This window comes from Zea mays, chromosome 4, assembly GCF_902167145.1.
Source record: "Zea mays cultivar B73 chromosome 4, Zm-B73-REFERENCE-NAM-5.0, whole genome shotgun sequence".
Taxonomy (NCBI): Eukaryota; Viridiplantae; Streptophyta; class Magnoliopsida; order Poales; family Poaceae; genus Zea; species Zea mays.
This window is the reverse complement of record NC_050099.1, coordinates 79,372,477-79,382,422: the sequence shown is the minus strand read 5'-3', so window position 1 is coordinate 79,382,422 and position 9,946 is coordinate 79,372,477.

Sequence of the window (9,946 nt, the reverse complement as noted above, 5' to 3'; positions counted from 1 at the left end):
ATTCCTTAGGGAATGAAGGTTATGGATGAAGCTTCGGATGTGTGTGTTTGGGCATTCATGTGCACGATACATTACATCATACATTGCATACATAAACATTCATTTAGACATACATAGGATCATCATCACCATCATACCATACAGATACAAACAGTTGCTTTGGCTCTTCGAAAGCAGAATCATGCTTCATTGTATACGAAAAGAAGGGAAGGTGTTTTTCGCCTTTGGCTCAAAAAGTACAAGTTTCATTCACATCGAAGCACTTCACACATTGATGGAAAGGTAAAAATATATTACAAGGTATGGAAAAAATTTACATAGTAGAATTTAATTCTTAAATTACAATATTCTTTACAAAGGTTAATACAAGAGTCCTTAGAGTTTTTTCCACAGCTATCTATTCAAGCTTCATCATTGTCTATTAAGCTTCGGTTCGTCTGTTAAGCTTCAACTTTGTGCTCTTCAGCTTCGTCGTCCCGCTCTTTAGCTTCGTCATCCTGTACATATTAAAGTGTTGTATGGAAAACTCAAGTTTAAAGGAAAAGGTAAGCACAAGGTATGATTTTGTTACCAGATTAAGATGACTCCGAGCTTCGTCACCAACTAAGCTTCGTCCACCCTTCGTCCATACTTACTTTATAAATCTGTTTCCTATGCTTCGGGCATGACTGGGAATATCAATCAGATCTGCTGGTGATAAGCTAAAGTTGGGTCTATTGACAATCTTTCCATGTGTGCAACCAGATTTTAGAAAGGCAACAGTTGTGCCCCGAGAAGCTACCAGGGCACAGAAATCACCATGTCCGGCTATAATTTCATCAAGGGCATCAACTTCACCCTCGATATGTTCGAAGGCCCCTGGCAGGTTTTCAATCGAAGGACTAAATTTTTCATAGCCGGCTCCAACCGAATTGAAGATCTGCTTTAGTCGTAGCACACATCGGCTACTGAACTCCAGAAATTTGTTTTGAAGCTCTATCAATGATTTTTTGCAAATTTGAACTTTTCTCGACCTCAGCCTCAAATTTTGCATTAAACTTCTGCTTTTCCTGTTCGAAGCTTTCTAACTTTGAGAGAAGCTCCGTATTCAACTTTGCAATTTTAGCTTCAGCTTCTGCCAATAAACCATCTGTTGTCTGAAGCTCGAAATCCTTCTTTTCAAGACCAGCTGCTTGATCTTTTATTTTGCTTTCTAAACCCTCAATTATAACTTCATGCTTTTTATCTTCAAGATCTTGTTGCATTCTCAAAGCTTTACTCAATAGCATACTCTGTGCAGAAGCAACCTTCGTTAGAAAACACCTTCGTTGTTAAAAACAATAAAAAGTTGAAGAAAAGTTTTTTACCTTGAAATTAGAATAGAATAAACTACCAACGATATGATGTCGTCGGTAGCGGCTGATGTCGGTCTCGAGCTTTGGGAAACCAATACTCTTTGATAGAGTACCGATAACCTTCGCTCCAGTTTGATCTTGGAGGCAGCCTAACCTTTCGTCGTCAACACCGCCAAAGAGTAGTGCCCCTGGTTGATATCCGCAGGATATGGCGTATTCTCTCAATTCTTCTTTCTCAGCCTTCGTCAATTCTTGCCCAATTAAGTTTTGAAAGTTAAAATCTTCTTCTTCTAAAGCAGTTTCGACTATTTCTTTCTCCTTCTCAGGCACTGTAGCTGTGGTTTCTTCGGCGGCTGCATCAGCTTCTTCTGTGGCCATGTCCAGAAGTATCTTATCAATGTTAGAAAGCGTGCTTTCTAGATTTGCATCTTCGGTCGGTTTAGCTTCGGCAGTTGCAGCTTCAGTAGGTGCAGCTTCGGTAGCTGCAGTGTTCTCAACAGCTGGTGCCTTCGAAGCCGAAGCTGGTCATGGTGTCTCTTCTATAGCTTCTGTCATAGTAATAATTCTTCGTTTTTTTGGCCCAGCTGCTTTCTTCGCTATCGTAGGCTCCTTCTTCTTCTTCTGAAAAAGCTTTGTCAGATGTGGCGCTAGTGGACTTAGCTTGATAGGCAAGGATTCAGTCATTAACTTTAGAATTTTTGCCACATCGGTAGCAGAAGGTGATGCAAGAGTTTCTTCTTCTATATCAGTCGCTTTCTGCTTTGGAGTTGCAGCTTTTCTCTTCTTCGGAGCAACCGCCGTTGGCTCAAGGTTCAATTTCCTCTTCTTCAGTTTTTCTTCATCTTCTTTTACCATTCTAGCGGCATGTCTGCCCACAACACTGACAACTCTTTTCCTTTTCTGCCCTTTGGTTCCCTTGTTCAATTGCTCATAATCAGGATATTCAAAATGTAGAGCATCCATTACCCAATTCAATCTTCGCTTCGGTCGGGAGCCGAAGGCTGCAGTCATCAACTGATCTTCTTTTTTCGTATAATTCCCTAAAATCTCATTACACATAACTTCGATTGTGTCCAACCATTATTGGCAGGGTTCCTTGAAGTGTTTTTGAACTTAAAGTGATAAGGTAGCCGAACGAGTTCACCCTCTTTTTTCTCTTCTTCAAGCTTCGGCATACCCCACTTCCTCAGCGTTGGGAATACTCTGTTGGCTAAGTATTCCTGGACTAAGTCCCTAGTTCCAATATGTTCAGACACAATTCTAAACTCATACACAGCATCTTGGCATGGATCCCCCGGTGTCATGTTGCATTGAGGCCTAGTCAACCCAAAGATTAGCTTCAACGGGCTCTAAACTAGCTTCTCCTTTTCTTCATCAATTTTAACATAAAACCATTCAGATTTCCAACCGGTTAGCCATTTAGTACGATAGCTGACCACCGGTGTCTTCATATCCTTCCGATAAGCAAAATTATAACAGCCGAAGTTCTCATGTAATCCGTCTTCTCTAGCCTTCGTTTGATAATGAAGTTCATGTACTCGGCAGAATGCATCGGCGAGCAGCTCTGCCCATTGACTTCAGAGGGCCTAGATGTACACGCTGAGCCTAACAATGGCGTTAGGGGTCAGCTGATGAAGGTAAATCCCGAATTTTTCCAAGACTTCTGCAATCATTCCGTGCAGAGGGAATCTCAACTCTGCTTTGAAGAAGCTCTTAAAAACTACAACTTCATCATCTTCTAGTTTCAGGATAGTTTCTTCCCCGCCAAAGCGAACCAACCCCTTCTCGGTTTCTTTGAAATAGCCTAGCTTCGTCATCGTAGTCATATCAGCTTCAGACACAGTTGATTTCCCAAAATCCAGATGGCTGGGCTTCGATGGCATAATGATGTCATAATCAATCTCTCCTTCATTACCATCACCCTCTTCAATATCTACCTGCTCGGTTTCAGCAGCGGGTGATTCTTTGTCAACAATGCCTTTAGTCACAGCCAATCCTGACCGCCTCATAACTTCGGAGATAGGTGCAGTTTCAGCAGCTTCGGCTTCCTCTCCGTCGTGAGTAACCCTAGCTGTTGAGCGTACCCTGGCCATTTGATGATTGAATTTCTTGCGTTCTGACAAAGTTGAAAATTTTTATCTTTTGTCGAAGCTCCTTCTTGTCACGAAGCTAGAGCAAGATGATCCTTCGGTTCGGAATGTAGTGACCAAGCTTCGGCTATGGTCAATTTTTTTGGCAGCACAACGATGCAATAGCAGTAAATGTTGTGGTAACTTCACACCTACCCGTCTGTTTATATAGTGCTGCAAGTGGGAAGGTGAATCGTCAAGCCGCTCGTACCCGTTGAACAGTCACCCGCACCCGCTAAATGGTGGACCACTCGGTGCCTGGAGGGTGAATCGCCAGATCGCTCGTATACATTGAACGGTGGACCATCCGACGCTGGGATTATTTTAATCGTTTCTCGGCAACGAGCTCAGGGAAGGTGTTTTTCGGACCTTCGGCATTCCGAAGCCTGGGAGAGTTTTTCACGGATCGAGCTCGTCACGAAAAACGATCTAGTACCGTGAAGGGGCTACTGTTGGGGGTCTGCTTCGTCGCCGAAGGTCCCATAGGAAGAAACACCTTCGGAAAGATTGACACAAAGCCGAAGCTACCAATCAGAAGGCTTCGGAGTACATTTCCAAAGGCACCGACTTAAAGATGAAATGACCAATCGGCCCATGATAATTTGTATTATAATTGAAGACCTTTGTAAAGGGCATAATTGTAATTTCTCATAGGCTGTATCCTGTGCCTATAAATAGATGAATAGTACCCTTGTACTGTTCACGCGATCCTGTAATTGCTCGCGCGCCACACTTGGATTTTTGCCTTCTGTCAAGCCGAAGGTATAAATGTAATTAAATATTATGTTTAATATCCAAGTTCACATAATGACAACAATATGAATAACATTATATGATTGTTCATATAACTTTTCATGTTTCATATGTTTTGTCTTTTATTATCTTATAACCGTGATGATGAAGGTATGTCTTTCATGACCTTCGTCCGAAGATTGTTATATCCTAAGGGAAATAATGCTTCGAAGGACAAAGGACTTTAATATTTAATACTTTGTGTTGCCTTGTTCTTGATTCATAATATTTGAGAACAAGTCTCCAACAGTATCGTATTGTGGTTTGGTGCTAATACTAGTACTGTTATCATTCTGTGAATGTGATTTGTGATGTGTATGAATCTGGATTCTGTATATTGATTTGTTATGAATATCATTTGTATATTAATTTTGTATATGAATCTGGAATCTGTGTATTGAAATACAGTCGGACCTATATTTAAAACCGCCTGTGTTATGTGTCTAACACAAGCGGCTAGGACTAGAAACCGCTTGTGATGAGTGTCTATCGCAAGCGGTTCCTTTAGCTAAAACCGCCTATGATGTGTGTCTATCACAAGCGGTTTTAGATTGACCGCCTGAGATGTTGTTTTACATCACAGGCGGTGCACCACAAGCGGTTTCTGGAACCGCCTGTGTAGAGGCTAACTGGACCGCTTGTATAGAGGTTTACTGTAGTAGTGCGTGTTTAACTATCTGAACTTGTGGATTCTGTTGAGAAACGCCTAGAAACGGATCCAGACCTCCCCCTATATACATAAAGGGGTACTACTGATTGTGCGTACCATCAATCAAACCAATCAACATGTTTATCGATTATTTTACATTCTTGCCCTAAGAGTAGCCAGTAATGTAGGCTTCTATGTCTCAATCTTCACCTCAATTAAACTCTACGTCGTCTAGAGACGTCTTGAGTGGCCTACCGATTCTAAGACAGATTCTAAAATCTCTCCTCCCAGATGGGGCCCCTCCCGAGGGGCGAGATTCCGGTGTTGTCGACGAATGTCGCCCCCTACGCACACGTGGACCGTCCGGCCACTAAGCGTGGACCATCTGACTCAGCGCAGAGAACCTCGCTCCTACTTCCAGGTCGCAGACTATCTAGTCCTAGGCCATGGACCGTACGTGTCGCCACAGAGGCCCGCCAAGCGGAACAACTCCTAGTGTTTGGCGCCCAGATCAGCACCAACACACTTTTTAGCCCGCCAAGCGAAACAACTCCCAGTATTTGGCGCCTAGATCAGCGCCAACAATATGGAAATGGCGAAGCCGGCCGGACCTAGTGAGCACATGATTAGGCGCTGGCGCACTGTGAAAAGTTGTGTGCAGGCAAGTGGGATACTTGGGCAGGGCCGAGTCCCGCCTGCCCCAGACAGCGATCTAGAGGTTTTTTCGAGTCGGGATAGATTACGCGTACAACTCCAAGAGACTCTATACTATTTCTAAATAATATAAATAGAGAATTTTTTGTTAAAAAGAAGTCTTCAACAGCTTATTTAAATGGTTATCCAAATATAACTATCGTCTATTTCGGGTTTGTCACTGACCAAAGATAGAAAACGTGAATTGCTCTATAGAATACAAATAACGTATACACAAGTTGTTGAAGATTGAAAAAATATAGATAATGCTTTCTATGCAAATGACTCTCCAAATGATAATTTAGATAGTGAAATTTAGAAATACTCTTGCGCCCCGTTTGGATCCTTGGAATTGAATTTCATTCTAATAATAGTAATTTAGGTAAAGATCAATTAAGCTAATATGGTTTTATACGAAATTATATTTGTATACTATTATTAGCAAATATGTGGAAAATATTTATGTGATATATTTTACTACAGAGGAGTGAGTCGAAAAGTGTCTTATAAGTTACAAAGTACAAACACTGTTCGTTGATACATAAAATCATTTCACATGCTCCGTTCCATAAATTTGAGATAGGTTTATATATGAGCTTTGGAAAGCAGTGGAATACCAAATTCGAAGCCAAATTTACTACTTTATTAAATAAATTATAATTCCTTCTAAATGAATAGATCCAAACGGTCTATTGGAGGAATAGGTTATTCAGTTTAACATGGCCTAGATCTGACTGAGTCATAATCTGATCGAAGGTAGACCGGCATGACACAGTTGTGCCTGTCCATGGACTGCAACTACGATCTAGACATGTGGCCCTATAAGGCTAAAGACGGACTGGGAGATGTTGCGCCAAGGTGACCCAAGTGCAAGGTGCTACCCCGTTGTCGTCGTGGTCGCACGCTGGTGCCATGTGTGGGAGATGTTCCGCCGCTTTAAGGCGTTAGCCCTCAACCGCAAAGTAAAAGGCCTATTTAGATCAGCTTTTTTCTGATGAGCTTTTATGAGAAGCTGGATGTAGGGAGAAGCTGGCTGTGAAGAGAAGCTGGCCGATAAGAATCTGGGTGTTTGGCAATTTGGCTGTGGAGAAAAGCGGGTGGTTAGAAACTAAAAAATTGGCAGTCGTTTCCTAGACTTAATTAAAATGCCTGAAGCTAATTAAAGCCGACGTATTGACTTGCTATATATATGTGTGCTGCATCACTAAAACAATGAAGTTTAAACATGGTTAAAGCTGAGAAGTCGACCAACTTCTCCACGGCACGGACTCTCGGCTGATTCTGGCGGCCTGTGCTAGAGCCGCTGCGAGCCGCCGCACGTTCACCAGAAGCCAGACCAAAAACTAGGCGTTTGGTTGGGCTTCCAGCTTCTGGCGGCCAGAAGCCTACCAAAAGCTAAGCCTACCAAAAGCTAAACCAAACGCGGCCAAAAGTGAGGCCGAGAGAGGGACTAGAGAGTAATAGTTGGAGGGGAATGAGAGCAAGAGGGAGTCGGAGCAGTGAGGCTAGAGTCGGGTGTAAATGAAATGTATATTATTCGAGCATCCGATCGTCCGAACAAGCCAAAATTATCCGATCGGATAGTTTTTCGGATATCCGTAATATATTCGGATTTTCGTATTTGAGTCTGGATAATATAGTTCGGATATCTGATACAAATATGAGATGACTGATATCCGTTGGATTTCGGATATTCAGATATCTTTTCAGATATGTCTTCTCGGGTATCCGAATAGTTGTGTGCATTTTAATGGTTTTCTAAAGAAGAAAAAATAATAATACACAAATAGCCTTAGCAATTTATGAAATTTTACGGAGGCGCAACATATGTTCATATATAATTCTAAAAAAATGTTTGGACCATCAACTCCACGAGATGTCATCATTTCTTCCATCTTACTTTAACTTGTTGTGTAAGTTACACGTGAAATCACTCTAAGTATCTCAGTTTCAACGTAATCATTACTTCACTTTATCATTTTCATGTAGGGACTTGAGGTTATCTTATTATAGAATGTTTATTAGTCTTGTAACTTATTTATATTTTTTGGCTAAAACTAAAATATTTTATGAATTTAGTTGTTTTTTATGTTTTCTGTAGAAAGAAATTAATAATACACAAATAGTTTTACAAATTCATGAAATTTTACGGAAGTGCAACATATGTCCACATATAACCCTAAAAAGTGTTTGGGCCATAAAATCTACAAGATATTGTCATTTGTTCCATTTCACTTTCACTTGTTACGTTAGTTATACGTGAAATCATTATAAGTATCCAAGTTTCAACATAATCAATATTTTACTTTATCATTTTCATATGGGGTCTTGAAATTGTCCTCTTATAGAATATTTATTAATCTTAGTAACTTATTTGCATTTTTTTGGTTGACACTAGAATATTTTATGAATTTAATTGTATTTTAATGATTATCTCCAGAAAGAAATTAACAATACAGAAATAGTCTCAGAAATTCATGAAATATTACAAAGGCACAACATATGTTCATATATAATCCTAAAAAATGTTCGGACTTAACGAGTGACTAAATGATTATAACAACCATGATATGTGTGAAATGGTGTCTTACACGGTATCCGACAAAAAATCTATTACCGACGTTAACGTGTCCGACTAGTTTTGTATTCGATACACAACTATCTGTATTTGTATCCAAAAACATCCGTATTTGTATTTATATTCGAATTTGGATTCAAAAAAATATGAAAACAAATATGGTATTGGTGATACTCGTCCGTATCCAATCTGATTACACCTTAGTCAGCAGGATGGGTGCATGCGCGTGCTGTAACACCCTGAATTTGGGGGTATAAAATTTCTTTCTAATGATCACCCAAATTCATGTGTTACTCTTCTCTTTCTCACTCTAGGTTTTATCTCTCTCTAGATTCTCTCTCCCTTCTACCCTTTTAAGTAGAATTAGCTTAAGTTAGTGGAGGTTAATTATTTATTTTTGCCAAAACACTATGGGTCATGACATGTTGCATCATACTGAGTTTAAATATTCTTTGAATTGTTGCACATGTTTGAATTAGTTTGAATTTGAAACTTGAATTGAATTTGGATTGAAAACCCTAGAGAAAAGAAATGGAAAAGCAATTACAAAATCCAGAGAAAAAGAAAAAGGCAAAGCAGCCCAGCCGGCCTAGCTCGGCCCAGCCAGGCCACGCGCCCGCGCCGCCTGACAGGTGGGCGCCACCTGTCAGCGGCGGTTTCTGCCCCGCGCGTTTTCTGCCTCATGGGCCCGTTCTACCAGACGACGAGTCGTTGCCCCGCGCGCCCCTTCTCTCTTTGTGTCGTGGGCCTTCCCTGTCAGCTCCGCCCTCCCCGCGCCCGCCATGGACCAGCGAGCGCGCACTCGGGCACGTCGTCGGGATCCTCGGCCACGTCGCTCTGCCCATGCCCCAGCTCCTTTTGAGCCCCCGCCCGTGCCCACACTCACACCCCCCGCCTCATTTCACGCACTCCCGCCCTCACTCGCACTCTACTCACACCGCCAGACCTCGCTGGAGACCCGCACCCGCCTCCCCAGCCATCTAGCTCGCTGTAGACCGCGCCAAGCCACCCCGAGCTCCGCCCTGAGGTGAGACACTTGTACCCGTGCTCAGTTTCCCCAATTTCTCCTTGTTGTCGGCCCATTTCGGCTTTGCCGGAGTTCGGTCGTGGCGGTCTGCCGCGCCCACGCGGTGACCGGTCAAATTAGCCCGACCTAGTGCCCCGGTGTTGGTCCCTAAGGTACCCCTCCCTCTGCTGAAGCTATCCCAGGCCTTAGCACGCCTCAAGCCCCCTCCACGTGGCCGGAATCCTTCACCGGAGTTCCTCCGGCCCGCCCGAGGCCTTCTCCCCGCCGTTCTCCCCTCTCTATCCTCGTATTCGTGGTCATTTCCCCGCCACTGAGTTCGCCGTGTCATTTTGTCCCTCTCTGCCCAATCCCGGTGACCCCGGAACCACCCTAGCACGTGCCTGCCCCAACTCCGGCGACTTCACCGCTGCGGAGAGGAGCGGCGCCGCCCGCAGCTGTTCACCCCCCAGTCTGATCTCCCCTGTCCAATCTTGATCGCACGGCCCAGATCGCGGGATACCGCTTCGCGCACGCGTGCCCTGCGTCCGGGCCCGTCTGTCAGCGCCCGCGTCCCCTAGCGCTGGCCCAATCGGTCAGTGTGCTCTCCCCCTCGGTCGCTGACGCCCTTGGCCCGCCTGTTAGCGCTCGCCTGCCCGCGCGTGCGCCTTCGGCCGCAGATCTAATCTCAGTCGTTATTTTCTGATCTAAAGGTTTGAATCATCTGATACCCCTTCGCGCGGTAGTTTTATTAAAGAGACCCTCGGT